This window comes from Paroedura picta, chromosome 3 (assembly GCF_049243985.1).
Source record: "Paroedura picta isolate Pp20150507F chromosome 3, Ppicta_v3.0, whole genome shotgun sequence".
In the NCBI taxonomy this organism is placed as follows: domain Eukaryota; kingdom Metazoa; phylum Chordata; class Lepidosauria; order Squamata; family Gekkonidae; genus Paroedura; species Paroedura picta.
Genome location: NC_135371.1, coordinates 157,689,842 through 157,712,872, shown reverse-complemented (window position 1 = coordinate 157,712,872; position 23,031 = coordinate 157,689,842). Strand labels below are relative to the sequence as shown.

The following is a 23,031-nucleotide window of genomic DNA, read 5'->3' as shown; positions in this document are numbered from 1 at the left end:
GCAGTAAAATGGGTGAAGAAAACCAAAGTACTAGATAAAGCACTGGATTTTGCAAATTTGTAATGTTTAGCCATCAATTAGTACTCCATTTTTGCTGATTTTAGCACGCCATCCTATGTTTTTGGAAAATCTATAGTTTCAAACAGGGGCTTAATGACTATTGTAGATGGAGTACATCTTCATCCTTCACCAACCTTATAGAAATTTGAACCTGAACACATTTAAGAGAGAAGGGACCATGTTCTCAGTTATTTTTTTTCAAAAAGTATTTTGGCTGCAGAAACCCTTCAGTGTGCACATAAAGGCTGCAAACCAACAAAATCCACTACCATGATGAAATCCCCATGGGCCAGATGTTGACTTCTCATGGAATGGCTACTGTGCTGTCACACGCCAGCCCTGTCCTTCCGCTGTCTGCCTAGGATGGGTCACGAAACGAATGAAGAGATACAAATGTGAGATCAAAAAGAGTAACGTTCACAACAAAGTTAGAGAACATTTCAGCCTTTCAGGACATCCCGCTGTAGGGCCTGAAAAATCACTTAGTTTGCTAACTTAGTTGAACTAACTTCAAATGGAAATTCTAGCACAAGACTGTCAGGATCCAAGCATCCTAATTAAGTCTCAGCAAGCACAATGCATTCCTATCCCAATACAGCAGGTAGAAGAATAAGAGTTGGTTTTATACTCTGCTTTTCACTACCAGAGAGAGTCTCAAAGCAGCTTACAATCGTCTTCCCTTCCTCTCCCAATAACTGACACCCTGCGAGGTAAGGCGGGGCTGAGAAAGCGCTGACAGAACGGCTCACAAGAACAACTCTTAACAGAACTGTGAATAGCCCAAAGTCTCCAGATCAGGAGTTGCCACTCTGGCTCTCCAGATCAGAAGCTGCCACTCTACCACTACACCAGGCTGGCTCTCCAGTTCAGGTACTGAAGTAATCCAAGCGTATCTAGGAAGGTTGCAATACTAACCATTGCTATTGTGGTGAATCGTCACTGTTTTCATATTGAATCCAACTGAACCTTGCACTGAAATGCCACAGACTATTAGGTCTTACTGGCTTGACTATGCTGTTTTTTCCCCTTCCATCCTACAGACTTAGGCCATTCTTCCTGCATCCAGAGAAGTGGGTTCCAGACCATGAATGTTTATATCATAATAAAGCTGTGATTGACGTTTCATTTTTTTTGATGCACAACGCAACTTCCATTCTGGAATCTCTCTAAAATTTTGGCCTGGACACCAACCATCTCCTATGGAGTCATGAGGACAGATGCCCAAAGTCTCGAAACAAATGATAATCTTTATATGTTTTGAACAAAGCTGTATTTGCCATATCACTTCCCACCCTGACCATCTGGCTTGAATACAGTGGTTCAGAAAATCAAGGTGGAGATAATTTCTTAAGCATACTGGACTCAGTGGCTTATAGCCATTAGCTTAAGTCTAGTGGTTACAGTTATAGTAACAGTCTGACACTGTAAACTTTTATTATTGTTACATACACGTCCAAGCTCCTCTAGGGTGGCCAAAGCAGCTCAGACAGGGATCCAATAGATTTTCCTGTACGACACTGAAGTAGACTAATTCTACTTAATTTTTGCAACATTTTATAGCAGTGGTCCCCAACCTGCGGGCTTTAGTGGCCGATTTGCTGGCGGCCCGGAGGGACCGGGAGGGGGAGCTGCGGCCGCCGGCATGGCGACGGCGCAAACGCGCATGCACGGACTGCCGCAAACACACGTGCGTGGCAGTCCGCGCATGCGCGTTTGCGCTGGGGCTGCCACGCGTGCGCAGGCCCCTGGGCCGCCCTCTCCCCCCACTCTGGAGCAGCGGTCTGCAGCAGCTGAAAGCTTGCGGACCGCTGTTTTATAGGACCCATTGCCTTCAAATCATTTCCCAAAGGGGAACCACAAAACACTGCAACTGGATTTCAACCGGTCACTAATATGTCAACTGAAATGGAATTTGCTACTATGGTGAATTTATTTAATTGTACAATACGGATATATTGAATCAAAACTACCTTTTGGTAACTTTCCAACTCAAAACCCTCCCAAATATGCGAATAGCAGAAAGTCTGCTGAAACGGCATTGGAAAAACCTGTTGAAGCGATCTAATGGCCAGCTCACCAGCTCCGACAGGATTTGCGGGTAAGCAGCATCGTAGGCAACGGTGTGATTTTGGCACCAGTTCACGGGTGGAGTTTAACTTTTGTCCCATATATGTGTTGCAAGTTTATAGCCAATGGTGTGGAATTCCTTGAGATTTCTCAAACGCAGTCACATGATTCTTTTAACAGATTTATTGTGGCATACGCGTTCAAGGGCCAGAGCCAATAACTGCGCTATTAAATGCCTGGATAGTTTGCTATGGGTGGTTAAAAAAATCAAACCTGTTCCACTTAATACTTCTGGTAAGGGCCAGGAGGAGGAGCTGGTCTCATGGTTTAGGTGCCACAGCACTTAACACCCACTCAGGGCAGCTGTCCCGCCCCGAGTGCCTCCTGCTCCAACCGGCTTGCATGTCTGTCCAGCGGCCAGCCAATCGCCTTCTGCCCCCCCCCCCCCCGCTTCCACTTCCCTCCGAGGCTCAGAGGCTGCAGATCCCTTCTGCATGAGAGCTGCCCCTGCCGGTGAGCTCCCCACCCAGGGCCCTCCAGCCTATCCAGGTCCTGGGGGAGGGGGAGGCCCTCCGCAGAGTTCTTCCACCCCACCCAACACCCAAACCTTGTGTCCGCTGTATTCCTGAATGCAATGGGCTTTGCCCCTGGTAATAAATAAATCTCAGTTGATACAAACACTGAAGAGAGAAAAGGGACACAGAATCAGAGTTGGAAGAGGCCATATAGGCCATCTAGTCCAACCCCCTACTCAATGCAGGAAAAGCCTAAAGCAGGGGTAGTCCTGCCCCAGCTGGCAGGGGCTCATGGGATTTGTAGTCCATGGACATCTGGAGGGCCGCAGTTTGACTACCGCTGGCCTAAAGCATCCAGGATAAGACTGCCAATGAGCTCAATTAAATCTTGAGCTGACGTAATACAATGGCTAATTTAGCAGGCCCGATTAAAGTCTCACATGAGCCATGTGGACTCCCTGGTGACTAATGGGCAACAGAAGGCCTCAGGCTGAGGGAATAACATAGACCTAACTGACAGGCCTATTCAAAATAGGCACCCAGTATTATCGGGTTAGAGCCAGTGTGATGAAGTGCTTAATATACGGGAGAAGTGGGTTTGAATCCCCACTCATTCCATGGAAGCTCACAGAATCGCATTCCCAGTGTAACCGCCCTCACAGGGTTGTTGTGAGGACAAAATGAAGGAGAGGAAAATGCTGCAAGTTGCTTTAAGTCTCAATTGGGGAAAAGGCGAGGTACAAATGAATTGAATAAGTATGTAATAAAGTGTGCTGTTCTGCTCCCTCCCAGAAGTTGAGGAGAAAAATATATGGATTATTCTAACCTCAGGAGCCCACTTTTGACTAGCAAAACCAAACAGGGACCGATGGGTTAAACCCCCTCTCCCCTTCCCAAGTGGCTCCAGTCAGAAGCAAACAATTTATTCTTGACAAATTGTGAGGAATCATCATCATGCAGTTTTTAAAATTAAAGTAGTTATGCCCCATCTTTTCTCTTGGCTCAACAAGCCTTCTAGCCCTCCAACGAAGCACAGAAACTTTAAACCAAAGCTTAGTCACCAAAGGACAGGTTATACAGGACTGTAATGCCAATTTAAACCTCGGATGATGCACAGCAGGAAGGTGAGATAAATATTTTCATAGAAAATAAAAACAAAATACAGGGCTTTTCGGCTGTTCAAAAATGAGGTATCATCAGCATTAATTTCTGTCATTCTTGTCAATCAAGAAAGCAGAAGGCTGAACAGTACTGGGGGATTTGGGTGTGTGCAGAGAAATAGACACAGTCATTGGTGCATCAAGTTTTCCACCTCATACGTGAAGGTAAAGAAGTTTCTAAAGGTCACATTATGTATGCTGGATTTTAATTCTCACTCAGCAAGAACAGCCCTGCCTTCAAATCACCTATGCACCTAGTAGATAGCCGGCACAGTTTTTGGGAAAGGGTGTGGCAAGTAACGCAGGATAGTACAATCCTGGGTTGACAGATTTCTGATACAGGCCACTCAAGAAGTCCCTGAGAGAGTCAGGTACATTTGGTGGCAAGAGAAACTAAGATCTTTTCCTACTGTTGGTCAATATTCTAAGGAAAGTGGGTTTAATGAAAATGCAGAACTGGGAACAGCTAACAAGTCAACGAATCACTACCACTAGCTCTACCAGATAGTAACTCTACCAGCACACGAGTACATATTTTGTTTTCTTGATTACCAAGGACATAAATGCTTATTAACCATCCTAGGCCCTGTTTAGGGAGGATATACGAAACCTCCATCTGTTCCCGCTATGGGATTTATACATCGTTTAACTCCACAAGTGGGGACCACTTAACAGATTAGATCCTGTAGCCTCTAAAGCAGGGGTAGTCAACCTGTGGTCCTCCAGATGTCCATGGACTACAATTCCCATGAGCCCCTGCCAGCAAATGATGGCAGGGGCTCATGGGAATTGTAGTCCATGGACATCTGGAGGACCACAGGTTGACTACCCCTGCTCTAAAGCCCTTTCTAAAATGCCCTGAATGCAGCCAATTCCTAGTCTGACAAAACTTTAAACCCTAAGAGGAAAGCAACTTCCACATTGCCAAACAGGGTATTGGTGGAAAGGCAGATTGCTTGAATCCGGAGGGCCTGTTAAATGATGTGCTGGTAGAACTCCAACACTGCCTCGGAGAAGAGCAGATTTTATCTTCATCTTGCACAATGTTTTTTGTGCACATTCATACTCCTCTGGAAGTCATTAGCAACCTTTTATCTAGTTCTATAGCACGCAAATTGCTTCGCAAACTTCAGCTTGGCAACACTTCTGAGAATCTAGCTGCAGTTACTCTTATCTCACCCATGAGAAACTTTGGTTGGAAGACTAATCCACAAAGGCCCCAAAATAGGCCCAATTCCAGCACAGGGAAGGAGCACAGGGTGCCTTTAATTGTGCATTTTGTACATACAGAGCAACCACTTCTTAATATAGCTTGCGTCAAACTGAGAGAACTGTGCAATTGTTGCTACGACATCTTCAACAGGTGGTCATGGCATTATGACCACCTTTCTGACTACCACACTGTGGAGGGAGAGGAAGTGGGTATAGTTACCAGCTCTGGGTTGGGAAATACCTGGAGATTTGGAGGTGTAGATGGGAGTGGGCAGGATTTGGGTACGGGACCTCAGTGGAGTAGGGAGGCCACCCTCCAAAGCAGCCATTTTCTCCAGAGGAACCTCTGTCACCTGGAGATGAGCTGTAAACACAGGGGATCCACAGATCCCATGTGTGGAAACTGGCATCCTTAGGAGTAGGGTTGTCAGGTCCATTGGATCATCCTGCAGGAGATGAGGGGATGAGCTTACCAGCAGCAAGTGAAGAAACCGGAAAGAAACGTGACATGCCTTTGTCACCTGGAAGTGATGTAGACACATTGGGAATGACATTCTTGTTTGTGGGCAAAACCTCTATGGTAGAATCAGCCTTCCACCATAGAGTGTTGCCCAAACACTAGAGCATTGCTCCCATTATGCCTATATCAACTTCTGGGTGACATAGGCATGTCACATTTATTTCTGGCTTCTTGTTTGTTGGGGCGGGGGGAATAATTCTACCACTTCCTGATAGCCCTGAAATGGGTGGAGGGGCTCCAAACCAGAGTGCTCTCGCCCCCAACTGGGGACTGGTAACCTTAAGAGGGAGGATGGCTATCCACATTTTACAGATGAGCAACTGAGTTAGTTGAAGGTTGGTGAAAAAGTTCATAATACGGAGCTTCCCTGATTATTGTCTGTTCATATGAGCAGTGATCATGTTGCATAATTGTAAACCCTCAAGATCAGTAATTATGAACAGTATATCTGCCTGAAAAAACCACTGGGTGTTGCATATACTTTAGGAGCATGCTCATCTCCACATGGCAAAAATGAGGTCCAACAAGATGACTAGTCCGTCACGTGATGTGTCTCAGAGCTCTCTGCACTCTGTGAGAGTTAGTCTAAGTTTTCTCAACCTGTCATGAAATCCTGGGATTTCTTCTTCTTCTTCTTCTCTTTCTTAATTAGATTTATTTCCCGCCACTCCCCGTAGGCTCGTGGTGGGTCACAATAGTCCTATCCCCATTAAAATACCCATTAAAAGACTTTAAAAACAATCCCAACATGGCGGAAGCTCTCATTATTCCCACCCCTGCTATCAGAGCGGCAGGGAGGGTGGGGAGGAAATCTAACTTACTAGGCCCGGGGGGGGGGGGGGGATGCTGGCACTCATTCACTGACCCCGGCCTCAACCAAAAACCTGGCAGAAGAGCTCCGTCTTGTAGGCCCTGTGGAAAGCTGGTAAATCCCGCAGGGCCTGCAGCTCACCCGGGAGCTCATTCCACCAGGTAGGGGCCAGGACCGAAAAGGCCCTGGCCCTGGTCGAGGCCAGGCGCGCTTTTCTAGGGCCAGGGACAATCAGGAGATTCTCCCCCACCGAGCGTAAAGCCCTGCGGGGGATATAGGGTGGTAGGCAGTCCCTCAGGTCTTGATGGCCCTGGAGGGGTTTCCCATATGGGAAGGGAGTATTCAAAAATTTACAATTTATTTACAATAGATTAAGGGTTCAAAAAAGAAACTGTTCTTATAGTTGTGAAGCCAAAGCACCTGTTCCACTCCCCACAGCTGTTCTACTTCCTATGAAGACAATTTTCACTTCTAAGTATTAACATATTAGTGGTGAAGTCCATTATGAAAAAAAAAGCAATGGACTCCAGGCTGTCCACACTCCCTTTCAATACTCTCCCTCCTCCAAGTGGGGCAGGAGCATTTAAAGGGACGGGGCAGCCATGGGGCTGTCATCATCAGCTGTTATGAGCCCACGCTACCACTAGGCTGGGGGGAGCATTTAAAGGGTCCAGGGGCCCCATAACAGCTAACGATGAGAGCATCTTGGCAGTCATGATCAACTGTTATGTGGCCACCCTCCCTTTAAATACCCCCCTTCACATGAAGGATTGTGATACTTCCTATGATGGGTTTGACCCTGGAGCTTTGGAATGTTTAACATGCACCCCCCCCACACACACACACACACATCTTCACAGGCAGTTTTGCATCAAAGCTCTTTGAAGCGTTCAAGCCATCATCGGAAGTATCATACTCACTCATGTTATGATGACAAATGAGGCTTATGCTGCTAATGCTAACAGATAAATACACCTTGAAAATACAGCGGATCAGACACAGACTAAATTTCTAGAACCCAAATGGAATTTCCTGCCTTGCCCCTCCCACCCCAGCTTACCAGCTTTCATCAAATGCTGTTCTTGTGGGTTAGAGTAGCGATCCCCAACCTGTGGTCCGCGGACCACATGTGGTCCTTCGACTAATTGGAGGTGGGCCCCAAGGATGCCTTCTCCTCCCTCCCCCTGGCCCATTACTTCATCCCCCCCCCAGCCCTTTACAACACACTTCATTGTTGTGGCGTGTCTGTATCTTATTTTGAAGGGATGTTTAAACATTACCATAGCGATCAGAGAGCGTTAGGGCAGTAGTTGAGAGTAGAGGAGTAAACTACCCCCCCACACACACCGGGCCTCAGTAAAAGGCGTTGAGTGGTCCCCGGTGATAAAAAGATTGGGGACCACTGGGTTAGAGGACCCTGAGGTATGATACTGGGGGACTGCAAAACTGGCAGAAATTCCCAATTTAGTCTGGATCCAATCCAAAGGGCATTAACAGCTGGCCATTTCTCTCATGGGGAAAAAAAATTGTTCGTGAAAGAGGAGCTTGGTCCAAATTTACCCTAATTTAGACTCTTGCAAATGTGTACAACTTTAACATTTTCACCCACACTGTAAGCATCATTTCCCTGTTCCTGGTACAAACTTGTAAACCTGCATAATATCACCCTAAAAAATCTAATGAGTCACAGAAGAAAAAACTCTGGTTTCTTAAATGCCTGACAGATAAATCAGTAGCGAGTTTGTAGCCTCTGGACAAGACCTCAGAAGAGCACACATTCCCACCCCCGTGCTTCAGCCCTACAAGCCATCTTCCCACTGGATTCAGTGGTACTACAGAGTGCTGCGAGGTTCTGCAACTTAGTGAGTCATGAGATGTTTTGTAGCCTTTGGCTCCTTGAGTTTTAGGACATTTTGGCTATACGTGTTTTTAGGATCACCAGCTCTGAGTTGGGTAGGGAATCCAGTTCCCAATCCTACAGAGTCACCACATATATCCCAATTCTAGGTTGGGCAATACCTAAAGATTTGGGGGGTGGAGCCAGGAGTGGGCAGGATTTGGAGTGAGGAAGGACCTCAGTGCAGCCTAATGCTATGGAATCCACCCTCCAAAGCAGTCATTTCCTCCAGGGAACTGCTCTGTTGCCTAGAGATGAGCTATGATGCCAGGGGATTCCCAGCTCCCATCTCTACATGTTTTTATCCCATCATTCTTGATCAGTTGCTCTCAGCCTACCTGATGGCACGACCTCTTTTGGGTTGCTGAGGCCATCACCGCCGCCGCCTGCTCAGTGACCCAAAGGAGGTCATAACGTTGTGCGCTCCAGCCACTTTGGTGATCACAGAAGCCCAAGGCGGCCAGTGCTATGGCACAGAGGAGCGGCATCAGCACACCAGCCATTGCCCGCATGCCTGTGCAGAGCTGGCTGGCGCAGCGGATGGAAGGCACAACCCTTGCGCCTTTAGGAAGGCAGTGGCTTCGGTGACCCCTGGAAAAAGGGTCCATCAACCCCCAAAGGGGTTGTGACCCCTGGGTTGAGAACCGCTGTTCTAGATCGTGGGTGGCCAGACTGTAGCTCTCCAGATGTCCATGGACTACAATTCCCATGAGCCCCTACCAGTAAGTCCTTGGGTATCTGGAGAGCCACAGTTTGGGCACTCCTGTTCTAGACAGAAGCCAAGAAGGGACAGATTTAGCTCAAGAGCTTGCCGGTGCCACGTTCTAATTATGCCACTTTCCGCATTCCACTATCAGTCAATATTAAGCATAAGCAATCTAATCAGTTCTGCCAGGCACCAGCCAACTCTGTGCAAGGCAGGCTGTTATCTTTAGGCAGCTAATGAATGCTGACTTTTCTAGGCAGGCTAGCACCAAGGTTAATTTCGGCACTGGTTTCTGGCCACCCAGAAGACAAGCATGGGAACTTAAAAAAAAAAAATCACCACACCAACAGACTAAAGGATCTCAGCTTATGCTACCTGCATTAAAGTTGCACATTGAGAACAGGCCAGACCTCCGGCACAGTTAAAGGAAAATGCCCATCCTGTCCCAATGCACGTTTCTTTACTGGAGCTTTTTCCCCAAGTCGTGTGCATGGGGCTGGCACTGCTGTTTGCCAACTGCTTGAGTTCGTTTAAATAAAAAAAGGTTTTCTTCACAGAATCATAGAGTTGGAAGGGGCCATACAGGTCATCTAGTCCAACCCCCTGCTCTATGCAGGATCAGCCCAAAGCATCCTAAAGCATCCAATAAAAGTGTGTATCCAACCTTTGCTTGAAGACTGCCAGTGAGGGGGAGCTCACCACCTCCTTAGGCAGCCTATTCCACTGCTGAACTACTCTGACTGTGAAAATTTTTTTCCTGATATCTAGCCTATATCGTTGTATTTATAGTTTAAACCCATTACTGCGTGCCCTTTCCTCTGCAGCCAACAGAAACAGCATCCTGCCCTCCTCCAAGTGACAACCTTTCAAATACTTAACGAGGGCTATCATGTCCCCTCTCACCCTCCTTTTCTCCAGGCTGAACATTCCCAAGTCCCTCAACCTATCTTCATAGGGCTTGGTCCTTGGCCCTAGATCATCCTCGTTGCTCTCTGTACTGTTCCCTCGTACAATGTACTGTTATTTCAAACTTTCCAGTCTTCCTAGTAATCCATGGAGCTTTTTAGAACTAGTCTGACGAAGGGTGCTTGCACTCGAAAGCTCACGCCCTGAATAAATCTTTGTTGGTCTTAAAGGGGCTACTGGACTCTGCTTCTATTCAATCCCAGGCATTGCAATTCTTGTTCCGATGCTCGAGAAGAGGAGATGTTTTTTTTTTGCCGCTTTTCCCTACCCAAAGGAGTCTCAAAGTGGCTTATAACCTTCCCTTTCCTCTCCCCACAACAGACACCTTGTGAGGTGGGTGAGGCTGAGAAAGCCCTGATATCACTGCTTGGTCAGAACAGCTTTATTAGTGCTGTGGAGATCCCAAGGTCACCCAGCTGGCTGCATGTGGAAGAGCGGGGAATCAAACCTGGCTCAGCTGTCATTTCCCTAATGCTGCCTTTCTCACCTTTTTTTAACCATTGGGAAACACCTGAAACATTCTTCAGGCTCCAAGAAACCCCAGAAATGGTGCAATCGTGTAGCGTATGGTTGGGAAGCATAGCTGTGTACATGCCCACTTTTTCCACCCCCCCAGGCCCATCCTTGGTCATTTTTGGAGGGGGGGGACAGGTCATCATGACCGTATTCAGTCGCATCACCCAATGTTTTAACACATTTAAAAATATATATTAAAAAATTAACTCCCACCCGTTCGGGAAACTCTTCCAGGGCCGTCAAACCCAGGTTGAGAAAGCCTGCTCCAGTGAATGACAAAACCTAACAGGTTATGTGACCTTTAAAAACAAACAAACAGATGTCCTCCAAACAGACTGCAGACAGCTTTATTTGGGACAGATACCATATGTGAACACAGGAAGCAGCCTTATGCTAATTGCTTTTGCACATGCTGAATAATGTATTTCGGCAATCATCTGCAAGCCGATTAAATCCAGTGGCAAACAATTACTAAAGTGCATTGAACGTGCCTAATCCAATGTGCGTGAAAGGAGCCTACAGCCTGACCATTGGCCTATCGATATCAACACTGATGACTCTGACTTCCAGTTGGTCTGTCCAAGTTCTCAGGCACAGGTGTTTTTATTATCTAATCCTTTTAACTGGAAGTGCCCGGGATTAAAGCTGGGACCTTCTGCATACAAAACAGCTGCTCTAGGAGTCCTCCCTGCCTCAGCTCTTCCCTTGCAGACAGATACTGGGAAAGGGATAAGCCAGAGCATACGGAGTAGTTCGGTGCAGGTTGGAAGCCATTACAGACCTTCCAACAGACCAAGTTTCAAGCAGTTCAGGACACACCTCTCCTAACAGAACTTACAAGTTGCTTGCAGATTTGTTGCCTTCAGCAAAATTTCTCAGATTGGTTGCTGGCATGTTAGTCCTGCTCCCTACAAACTGCTGCATACAATCCAGGAAATACAGATGACCCTTTGGTGGACTGGTGGCAAACCCATCATCTCCTACCTGTTAATATAGGTAAAATCACTGACTGACCCCAGGCCTGTCTTTTCTGGGGAGCGTTTGTGATATAAGAACTGTTGGATCTGTGGGTTCAGAGACTAGGGTGTAGTCTGCACGGGGCTTTTTACTCACTCCCAGTCCGAATAAATCCCTGCCGTCTACCCTGAATTTGATTTCCACTTTGATTTGGGGCACTTTAAATTTTCCCTCTGCAACATGCATGATTGATCCGGAATGACCCTACCGTTCCCCCATGATTTCCAGAAGTGGATATAACACTCGATAATTGAAAAATTGGCATCAGGAAGTGTGCAGATCTCTTTGCAAATTAACTTCCTTCTCCATGCCTCATAGCAAAGCAGTCTTCCCTTATTGGCCAGGGCATCAGTTCAAAGGCCTCCTGGTTCCCAGTTGCAAGGATTGTCTTAAAGTGACTGTGCTCCAGAAGCGCTAACTTCTCTCAGGAGAGATTTGTCTTATTTCTCCCTCTTCTGCTGTCTCCAATCCTCACCCCCCCCCCCTTGTTCAAGAAAAGAAAGACTCCTGCTGTCCTTGGCTCCCCTCCCTGCTCTGAGCCCCTCCCTGCTCTGAACTTTGTTTCAATGGGGGAGGAGATAGAAGACCCGAGTTCAAATTGATCTGAATTCAGCAGGATCTACAATGGAAAAAAGAAAGTGAAGAATCATTCCAGGACACCGGGAGTTCATTTCAGCTCTTTATTGTGACCCTCAGCATGAACCAAAGCTGAACTAGGGAAACTCCACGAAAACCCTAATTTATACATAATGTACAGCACAATAGATCTTCCCACCACTACACAGTATTGGTCAGTTTCACTTGAAGCTGACCGGATAACGGCAGCTGGATCTATCCATGCACTGGCTGAGTGCCATGTAGGCTTGCGATCTTACCTTGGCCCTCGGTAGAATTACAGACACAACAAGAACAAAGATGCCCAGTGTGGCAGTAGGGTGAGGAGGGTTAGAACCTGATTCACAGCCAAGTGGTAGCTCACCTGTCTTTAAAGCCGGAGAAGAGGAGCACACAAAATAAATGCTTCACAACAGAATGGCTACATTTTATTCCTGAACAAGCCCTAACATTTGGATCTTCACATCTCTCCCCTCCCCCAGGTAGAGCTGCTTACTTTGGTTTTGAATTAAAGCGAGGTTACTGACTGACTGAATTAAAGCAAAAGCATGGGTTTTTCACCTTTTAACATTATTTGACTTTGATTTCTTTCAAAGCAATGTATTTTTCTAGCTGCACTGTGCTGTATAAGCAAGAGAGATCTACACTACAATATTCTGATCCTGCTTTTTTCAATCTTTTGACCACAGAGGAGCCCCTGAAATAATTTTTCAGCCTTTGAGGAGCCTGGGAAAAGATGTCATCTAGGCACGCCTCCCTGTCTTGCCCCTGGAAGTGACATATCACTGGAAGTGACATCACCACCTGTGTTAGCAGGCAGATTCAAGGAGGAGTAAGCGGTGGAGTGACAGGAAGCAATGTAAGCCAGGTGTAGGTAGGCAGGCTCTGCCTCCTTGCGGGAGCAGAATCCACACAACACAACACACATTTGGGAGAAGGAGACCAATGGAAGCAGCCAGTTCCATAGCTTATGACCAAGTCCATTAAGGTAGGAGGGGGAAAGCTGCAGACCCCCCTCCGGAGCTCCCATGGACCCCTGGGGGTCCACAGACCTTTGGTTGGGAACCCCTGCTCTGGACAGTTACCCCAATCTAAAATCCACTGGGGCTTAGATGAGAGTACCTCTGTAGAGAACTACAGGTCCAATCAAGCAACAGATACAATCAACTGCATTTGATTTAGGATTGATTCAGCACCACCTTTCCTGTAGGTCAGTTGAGTTTTCCTTGAATTTCCTTTTTTATTAGAGGCAGTGCTTTGAAAACCAATTTCAACCAATTTAAAAGCTTAGACAGGCTTGCTGATTTATCTAGTAGAGCTCTCGTAAGTTCAATACCATGCTAGGAAAGCCTCACCTGTTAAAATTCCTGGACACCAGGAGCTATTAATGGAATAACCCTTATCATGTTTGCATCAATCTGATTATGCCCCAGTTCATGCAGGCATGTGAGGCAATTTCATATGCCAAGGTACTTGAGCAGGCGAGATTCATGACGCCCGATAAACACACACACTGCCAAGCAGAAGAACCGAGTTTGAGTCTAGGGCCACCTCTAAGACTAACGAAGTAGCATAAGGTAGAGGTATCCCCTGTGCAAGTACTGGGTCATGTCTGACCCTTGGGGTGACGCCCTCCAGCGTTTTCATGGCAGACTCAATACGGGGTGGTTTGCCAGTGCCTTCCCCAGTCATTACCGTTTACCCCCCAGCAAGCTGGGTACTCATTTTACCTACCTCAGAAGGATGGAAGGCTGAGTCAACCTTGAGCAGGCTGCTGGGATTGAACTCCCAGCCTCATGGTCAGAGCTTCAGACAGCATGTTGGCTGCCTTACCACTCTGTGCCACAAGAGGCTCTCAAAGTAACAGAAAAATGTTATTTGGTTGGTCTTAAAGGTGCCACTGGACACAAACTTTGTCCTTCTCTTTGAGACCAGCGTGGCTAATCCACCAATTAGGTGACTGCGTTCACAGCCAATTTGCAGCAGACATCTTGTGAACTCTCCACACCAGAATAAGCTTAGATACAAACCTGAACCTCTGGGGAAGGGCGGGGAATAAATGCAATGAATAAATAAACAAAAGGCAGCTGGAAACAGTTCCCAATAGTTGTGGTAAATTCATTTGGAGACTGAGTGAGGTCCAAATGTCCACCTTTGTAGTGGTTCACAGGATGAGGTGTATGGTGGCACTGTCTATCAATTCTAGTCTTTTGAATGAGAAATAGTGTCAGACACTTGGACTGCAATCTCTAGAAAAGGGTCAGCCCATTTTTGTGGAGGAGCAATTCCACATATCACAGAAGTGGGCCAGAGACTGGCAGGGTTCTTCTAGCAGAAATGAACCCCACCCCTGTTTGAAGAAGAAGAGTTGGTTCTTCTATGCTGCTTTTCTCTACCTGAAGGAGACTCAAAGTGGCTTACAATCGCCTTCCCTTTCCTCTCCGCACAACAGACACCCTGTGAAGGAGGTGAGGCTAAGAGAGCCCTGATATTACTGCCTTCCCTTTCCTCTCCCCACAACAGACACCCTGTGAGGGAGGTGAGGCTGAGAGAGCCCTGATATTACTACTGACTGTGGCGAGCCCAAAGTTACCCAGCTGGCTGCGTGTGGGGGAGTGGGGAATCAAACCCGGCTTGCTAGATTAGAAGTCTGCCCTCCTAACCACTACACCAAGCTGACTAGTCAGGCTCAGTGATGGCATTCCTCAATGAGAGTTTCCCAGTCAGAAAGCACATGCACCGACAGTATTCAGTGTACACAGATCTGCACATACACGTTAGGAATATATTGTATGCAAAAGGGAGAGAGAGAAAAATCAGTGCCAAATCTGTTTCTTTGAAACAGGCTTTCGTGAAACCCTGGGGTTTCTTCATGGCCCTGGAAGGGTTTTCTGAATGGGTGGGAGTTAATTTTGTATATATATTTTTTAATTTTTAAACATTTATCTGTGATATGACCATATATGGTCATGTTAACCTGCCCCCCCCCAGTGGCCAATGATGGGCCTGGAGGGGATGGGAAGGGGAGGGCCCCAAGGGGACATTTCCTCAGCAATGCTTCCCAACCATATTCTGCACAGTTGTGCCACTTCTGGGATCTCTCAAAGCTTGAAGAATGTTTCAAGGTGTTCTTAACAGTAGAAGAGGGTGCTTTAAAGCAGTGGTCTCCAACCTTTTTATCACCGGGGACCGGTAAATGCTTGACAATTTTACTGAGGCCCGGAGGGGGGGGGTAGTCTTTTGCCGAGGGATGTGATGTCGCCGCCCCCTGAGCCCCTGCTCCACTTGCTTTCCTGCCGGCATCCCTGACTTCCTGCCGCTTGCTGGGGGGCGCTGCCAGCAGCAGCTGCACAGTGCCACAGCAAAGGGGAGCCCCAGCCATGGCGGCCGCTGGAGAGCACCAAAGGTGAGCCGGCAGCAGAGTGGCAGGGCAGCCCCCGGGGCAGCAACCGGGCAGGGGGATGAGGAGGAGCCGTGGCCCAGTACCGACTGATCTACGGACCGGTACCGGTCACCGGACTGAGGGCTGGGACAGCTGCTTTAAAGCATTATTCTTTTCCTTACAAATGGTGGGCCAGTGCTTTACTGCAGCTTGATTCAAGTAGGAGAGCACTTTTACCAGGCAAAAATAGTCAAACTGTGGGCCCAAATGGGGGACCATCACAAAAACATCTCTCGCCAAACCTGGGATGTCAAATGTATTGACTAAACCAATAATAAGAAACATGGTTTTGACATCTATTGAACCCATACATCAGTACTGCTACAAATTTTTTAAAAATAACACGTTAATATGTTCTAGTGCCAGTTTTGCATGCACTGAGAAACACATTTCTATATGCAGAGGCACACGCAGCAGTACATACATGGTAAACAGATTCATATCATGTAAACATCTTGTAAACATGTTTAAAAGTTGACAGCTCTACACTCTTTCCTTGTAAAAAGACTGGAGAATGAAAGGAACCAGACTATTTTAAGTATTCTGCTTAAGTATTTGCTGGTCTCTTCCGATTCACTAGCTTGGAACTGCCATATCTAATTGTAGACAGAGGCATGCAGCAGACATCCTCTCAAAACCTAACTCTTTAGAGAAAATAAAGGAATCATGCAGCATTCTGGCTTACTGCAACAGACTAATCCTGCTACCATTCTGGGCGTACAAATGTGTAGCGTGTGCTTCATAAATTTGTATTAGGAGTAAACAAACATAGTACGTAATGCAGAAGATTCAAGTGGAAGTCAGGGGAAGGGTCTATGTTAGGGCAATTTAGAAACCCTCAGATGGAGAAGGAACTTTCTGCACACGGTGGGCCAAAGTACTGAAATTACAAAAAGGCTTTTCTTATTATTTTGATACCTTATTTTTAGCACTGCAAACACTTTTACCAATCCTGCTATTTTAAGAAGAGTTGTTTTTAAATCCTACTTTTTACTACCTGAGTCTCAAGGCGACTTACAAACACCTTTGCCTTCTCCGCACAACTGACACCATGTGAGCCAAGGTGGGGCTGAAAGAGCTCTGATGGAACTGCTGTAAGAACAGCTCTAACAGAACTGCAATAGCCCAGCTGGCTGCATATGAAGGACTGGGGAAACAAAAACCCAGTTCATCATATTAGAATCCACTACTCTTTACTACTACGCCATAATGGCTCTCAGCAGGTTCACTTTGTGGACATTAGTGATAATACCCACAAAACCTGCATCTGGTTGATTACGGATGTCTCAAGCTGCTGGTAAAGATAGAGGGGCAGGTTCTGTGTGCCACTCTCTTTCCTTGTAAAGAGACTAGGGGAAAGAAAAGGAGCCCCAAAACCCCACTCCCTTTGCCTTGGATGAACCTTCTCTGTGGTAAGGAACAATTTATGCTCAGAGGCACTGTTTCTACTCTGCCTGTGCCAGTCCTGCCACTGACAAACAGCTTCCATAGCAAACTTCCTCAAACCTTGCTTGAGCCTCTGTTCACTCTCTGGTCCCTTAGCCAGTCTCACAACCAGGCAAGCTGTAAAGTCAGTGAGTCAGTGTGGTCATGCTGAGCTCCGAACCAGGAAATCTCTGGTTCAAACCTCATGGCTGTTGTCGGAAGCCACTACAGCTCCTCTCACCACCCAATAAGGTGTTACTTGACTGTGGGCAAGAGTTAGGATCCTGCAAAAAGCTTCACGCTGACACATATACAACATGGCATGACTCCCTACCTATCCTGCTGCAATAAAAAGGAACCTGAAGGCTGCCAGACAAAACTAATCTAAAAAACACACCCACGAAACACCAAATCAGCAGGCAAAAGGTCACCCCACAGCCTAGCCACTGCCTGGTCCGTAGCGTGAACGGGACCAGCGGGGCCAGTCCAGCCCAAACCCCTTGCGGTCCAAGACCCATTTTATGGTTCACAGCGTCTAACGCCGCTTTACCACAATGCTGAGCGCACCTTTGAGCTGCCAACGTGTTGCTTCTGTAGGACGCTGCCTCAAGGCAAGGAACCCTTTGAACGCTAAGATTGTGAGGAGGAGGGGGGGGTGGAAGAGAGAAAACGCCGCTTTTAGAAGAGAACTGAAAGCGTTTTAAAAGGAGGACTCTTCGCATGGTGCCTTTCTTTTGTCCCATTGTGATCTCTGGCCAGGAGCTTTAGAAGACCCCCCCCCCCCAAACCCAAGAGAGACCGGCAAGAGACGCGCCCCCTATGTCAGCGGCGCTCTTTCAGACGAGCGGCTGGCTCTACCCGTGCAATCGCTCTGCCGCAGCCGGAGCGGGACGGACGCCGAAGGAGCTGCACTTGACCTAAGGCGGGTCACGCCTGTGATCCCCCCCCCCCCCCGCTTTCCTTTGACAAACCGGGTGAGAAAGGAGGAGAAGGAGGACGGGAGGGGGCAAAGGGGAAGAAACCACCGTCCGGATTTCACAGACGCCGCGCCGCCAACGAGGGCACGATCTGGTCCCCGCTCGCCGGTTGAGCCAACGTGAAGTCTGCAGCTCGCATTCAGCACGGCGGGAACGTAGAAAGCGCTTTGGCCGCGGCCAAGGAAAAGTTCTTCAGCGCCTCACAAGTCGCCCTCCGGGGAGCCCCACAACTAACCAACCCGCTCCCCCCATCCATTTCCTCAATGAGGAACCGACCCCTCCCCACCGACCCCCCAACTCGTCTCTTACTAGGAGTTTACTAGTGCGCCCCCCCCATTCATCCCCAAGGGACGGCGCAGTCGGCGACCCCTCTCCAGCCCCTCTTGTGGGGATGGAGCCTTCCTGCCCCAGCCCACCCCCCCGGCAGACCCGAGCCCCCGCCAGACTCACTCACCCTGCCGAGAGGAGCCGCAAGCTCAGCGCGGGGCGGCCGTCCGCCTCTCATGCCCGCCACACGGGGTGGAGTCCGAGCAGCGCCGAGCGGACTTCTCACCTGCAGCCGACCCCGGGCAGGGCAGCGGGAAACTCCGCCGCCCAGGGCACAGGTGTATTCAGTGAGGCGGCCCACGCCGGGTCCTAACGCCGGCCGGCTCGCGGCACGGAGCTCAACGCTGGGTCCTAGCGCCCGCCGCGCGCCTATTCCTCATCGGCTCCTGATGCCAGCGGCGGCGGCGGGTTGGGGGGAAAGATGGCTGGCGCCGTTAGGGAAAGAAAGGATCCACAGGCTTGAAGGCTGGAGGATTCCCGAGCGGGTTTTCTGCAGGCGCGGCGAATAGAGTCTGTCCGAGGTCTTTAAGGAGCCTTAAATACACCAGTTAGGAAACAAGTTCTGGATCCCAGGTGCAGTACTTTTAGGAGATGGTGGTAGTGGGTTTGGGTTGGATCAGGGGGGCGGGACTGGAGAGGGCGGGGCTTGGGTGGAGAGCCGGCTTGCCAGCCTCCAGATGGGGGCTGGAGATCTCCTGTTTGTACAACTGAACTCTGGACCGCAGAGATCAATTCCCCTGGAGAAAGCGGCAGTTTTGAAAGGCGGACTCTGCGGCGTTTTATCCCAAACCCACCTCCCCAGCTTCTTCCCCCAAATCTCTCGGGATTTCCCAGCCCAGAGATGGCAAGCCTAGAGTGGAGGGAGGATGTGATGCGGTGGGGTTTGTTCTCTGGATCTGCTCTTTCCCCCAGGGAAACTGATGTGCAATTTAGACAGTTAGGGTAATCTTAGCCACTTCAGACTACAAGCAGGAAAACAGTCAAATTTGTAATGTTCCCCCATGTATAAAGCGTCCTGAAAATAAAACATTTGTTTTTTAGTAAGAGCCTCTTGTGGTGCAGAATGGTAAGGCAGCGATATGCTGTCTGAAGCTCTGCCCATGAGGCTGAGAGTTCGATCCCAGCAGCCGGCTCAAGGTTGACTCAGCCTTTCATCCTTCCGAGGTCGGTAAACTGGGGGGTAAACGGTAATGACTGGGGAAAGCACTGGCAAACCACCCCGTATTGAGTCTGCCATGAAAATGCTGGAGGGCGTCACCCCAAGGGTCAGACATGACCCGGTGCTTGCACAGAGGATATCTTTATCTTTTTAGTACATAGTAGTGTGGTGCGGGCTTTTCATGCATTCTGGGTAGACCAGGTAGGGATGCCGGCCTCCAGGTGGGATCTGGGGATCCCCCGGAATTACAGCTCATCTTCTACAGAGAAAATTGGAGAAAATGGTTGCTTTGGAGGGTGAACTCCATAGCACTAGATTCCACTGAGGTCCCCACCCAGCTCCACCCCCAAAATCTCCAGGTATTTCCCAACCCGGAGCTGGCAACCCTAAGGCCAGGTCTTAGTCATATGTATTAACATAGCTTTCTAAGTGATCCTCCTGATATAAAGGGCTGGCAGCTTAAAAAAAAAAAACGTTTCTATGGTGGCTGCCACACAAAAATTAAACCTGGGAAGCTTTTTGAAGCACTTTGTCTCCAGGTAAGAAAAATATCTGTTTCATTTCCCCCCAAAGACACACAATTGGTCCTTAATGTAGGTCTTTAATTGGACCTGAAATTTGGCTCATGATTGGTCCATGAACAGGCTTCCTCGGGAGGTGGTGGGTTCTCCATCTTTGGAAATTTTTAAACAGAGGCTGGATAGCCATCTGACAGAGGCTGATTCTGTGAAGGCTCAAGGGGGTGGCAGGTTGCAGTGGATGAGCGATACTATAATCTAATTCAAGTTATGTACATACCTCTTATTAGTAGGAATTTCTCATGAAAATGGAGAGGAGCTCCACTTGGTAGTGTTTCCTAAAATACTCAAAAGAACAGGAACCATATACTACTGTACCTTTTTTTTTTAATAGGCAACCAGCCTATACAATCTCCACAAATCACCAATGTTTACATAGCCTGTCTTGAATTTCAGGTTCAGTAGCTGCCTTAAAAAAAAATCACCTGGTTCTTATTTATTTTAAAGCTTGAGATACTGGACACACCAGGATCAGCCTAAGGCATCAAACAATATAAAACAAAAGCACAATTCCAAATTGGAGAATCGCTGTTGGAATAACCCAATAAGCTAAAACAGCCGTAATAAAACACATTTCAAATAAGGTTGCTGGAGGCCACTAGCCACCCATGCAGAATTATCCAAATTCAAATAGGGTAGCTAGTTCCAGGTTGGGATCTCCTGGACATTTGGAGATGGTGCCTGGGGAGAACAGGGACCTCAGTAAAATAGGATACCATGGAAGTCACCTTCCAAGGCATCAGTTTTCTCCAGGGGAGCTGATCTCTGTAGTGTGGTGATGAGTTGCAATTCCAGGAGATCTCCAAGTCCCACCTGGAGGATGGTATTGAGCAGCTACTAAAACCAGCAATATTAGCCAACACAATGGTGGATGGAGACCATGGAAAAGAGATAAAATTCAGTAAAAACATTGGGTGAATAACGATGATTTGGCTTTGTACTTAAAAGCCATTAGACCAGGGTGAATTTGTGTCAGAGGTCATATCACAGTCGGGAAACTATCATTAAGTAGATCTAATTTCTACTCCTATGGGCAGGGCCTCCAATTAGATGAGGATCTTATAACTGATGAGCTGGACAGGAAGGGAGGAAGCAGTTGGTTTACTACCCTGATCCCAAAGGTATTTAGAGCCTAGAGGGTAAAAACCAGTGCTTTAAACTGCACACGGAAACAGATAGGCAGCCAGTACATATTTTTTAGCACATCTTTCCCTTGGCATCAGTTTATCTGCTGTGTTTTTTGACTAACAAACTCTGGGACAGAGGAAGCCCCACAAAAACACATTGCAGTAATCTAACCTACAAAAATGTTATGTGGGTGAGCAGCTTGTGAATCAGCATACTCTGCTAAAGTAACTAAATTTTTCACGTTATTTTAAAGGCACAAGAATTTTCTTCAAGGTTTAGAATGTGGCATCTTTCAGTTACCACAAGTAGTGATTATTGCTGGAGGTAAACGAATGCAGTTTGTTTTCTGCAATTATAGATTTTATATTTAAAAATCTATTTGCCCCCAATGCACTTCAAGGAATGGTAGAGGACAGGAAGGCCTGGAGGATCATTGTCCATGGGGTCGCGATGGGTTGGACACGACTATGCACCTAACAACAACAGGGATTCAAGGTGGCTTACCCCACCCCCTTAAATGACTTATATTAATCAAATATATTTGACTTCTGTAACTCGCTGTATGTGGGCCTACCCTTGTCCTTGACCCAGCAGGTGCAGAATGCAGCTGCTAGGGTCCTCACTGGAACACCTTGGAGGGCCCATATCCAGCTGGTGCTAAGGCAGCTGCACTGGCTCCCAGTTGCGTTCCAGATCAGGTTTAAGGTTTTGATGTTCACCTTCAAGGCCATCCATAGGTCTGGGCCCCACATATCTGAGGGACTGCCTATTACCTTATGCCCCCCTGCAGGGCCTTGAGCTCAATGGGTATGTAGTACGCCTGGCCTCAACCAGGGTCAGGGCCTTTTCGGTTCTGGCCCCGACCTGATGGAATGAACTCCCAGAAGAACTAAGGGCCCTGATGGAACTTGTACAATTCCATAGGGCCTGCAAAATGAAACTCTTCCACCAGGCATTTGGTTGAGGCCAGGTTGCAATAAGATCGAGGGCCCCTCCTCAGTTTGCCTGGGACATCAGGCTCTCCTTCTATTACATCCTTTCCCTTGAGGCGTCGGACAGGGGAGTTGTTGAACAGACAGGGGTGGGGGGAGGGTTAGTCATACATCAGACTTAAAATGGTTTTAAGTTGGGTTTATATTTTATTGTGGGGTTTTAAATGTTGTAACCCACCACAAGCCAGCTTGCTGGGAGTGGTGGGTAATAAATCTAATAATAATAAATGCTAATTTGAGCAGCATCAAATGCAGGGGGAAAGGCCACGGCCGGCCACAGCACACAATTTTGTTTTGATTGTCATCACTAGATATTTTTTTCTTCCTGGTGATTCATAATCCTAAAGATATTTTTGTAGTGAACTGCAAAGAATATTCCTGAAATAGAGCTGCTTACAATTCCCTCAATGTGCCATGAGAAAACTTTTTAGACTTACCAAGGAGTAATTGCAGATCTACCCCCCTGTTCCTCCAATCTGAATATTCTTAAAGTTTCATGGCATTCTATGACTTGGCATAGAACATGTCTTGAGTTTTGACTGAGTGGTCTTAAAATGTCTCCAGGTTTTTCCAATAATTAGGGTCTGGAGCATTGTAATAAGATTGCTCTTCAACTTTCTGTCTGTTGGGGAAGCACCTTAATGATATTGGCAGCCTCGAAATAAGGCCAATCAATTCTTTTATATTGTAACCAAATTAACAGTGTCTTGTGTAACCTTAAAGAGACATGACTTGTTGCCTCTAGGAAAGTTGATGCTGATTTTCTGCACTCGACATTTCCCCTCTGCTCTCATCATTCTGATTACAATATGCATTGTACTTCTGCATCTTTTACGAGCACGCTTTACAGCATTCCTCCCACCTTATGGCTCGGATAAAAGGGCTCAAGAGATCTCTGTTTCTACTCCTGCCTGAAGGAAGAAACTTTGACTCTCAAAAGC

At 47.5% G+C, this 23,031-nt stretch overlaps 1 protein-coding gene across 5 annotated transcripts in view; it reads right to left on the bottom strand.

The window, feature by feature from the left end:
* Positions 1-22,731, bottom strand: part of GALNT6 (polypeptide N-acetylgalactosaminyltransferase 6) — an 82,367-nt gene extending 59,636 nt beyond the window's left edge. The window contains exons 1-2 of one of the 5 annotated variants that reach the window (XM_077328909.1): positions 18,361-18,751; positions 17,497-17,559 (exon numbers count right to left, since the gene is read on the bottom strand). The gene's annotated coding sequence lies outside the window, so the exon portion shown is untranslated. Of the gene's footprint in view, positions 1-17,496; positions 17,560-18,360; positions 18,752-22,527 lie in introns of those variants that run through there. The other 4 variants (XM_077328910.1, XM_077328908.1, XM_077328911.1 and 1 more) reach the window with 4 other exon arrangements.
* Positions 22,732-23,031: the final 300 nt, after the last annotated feature.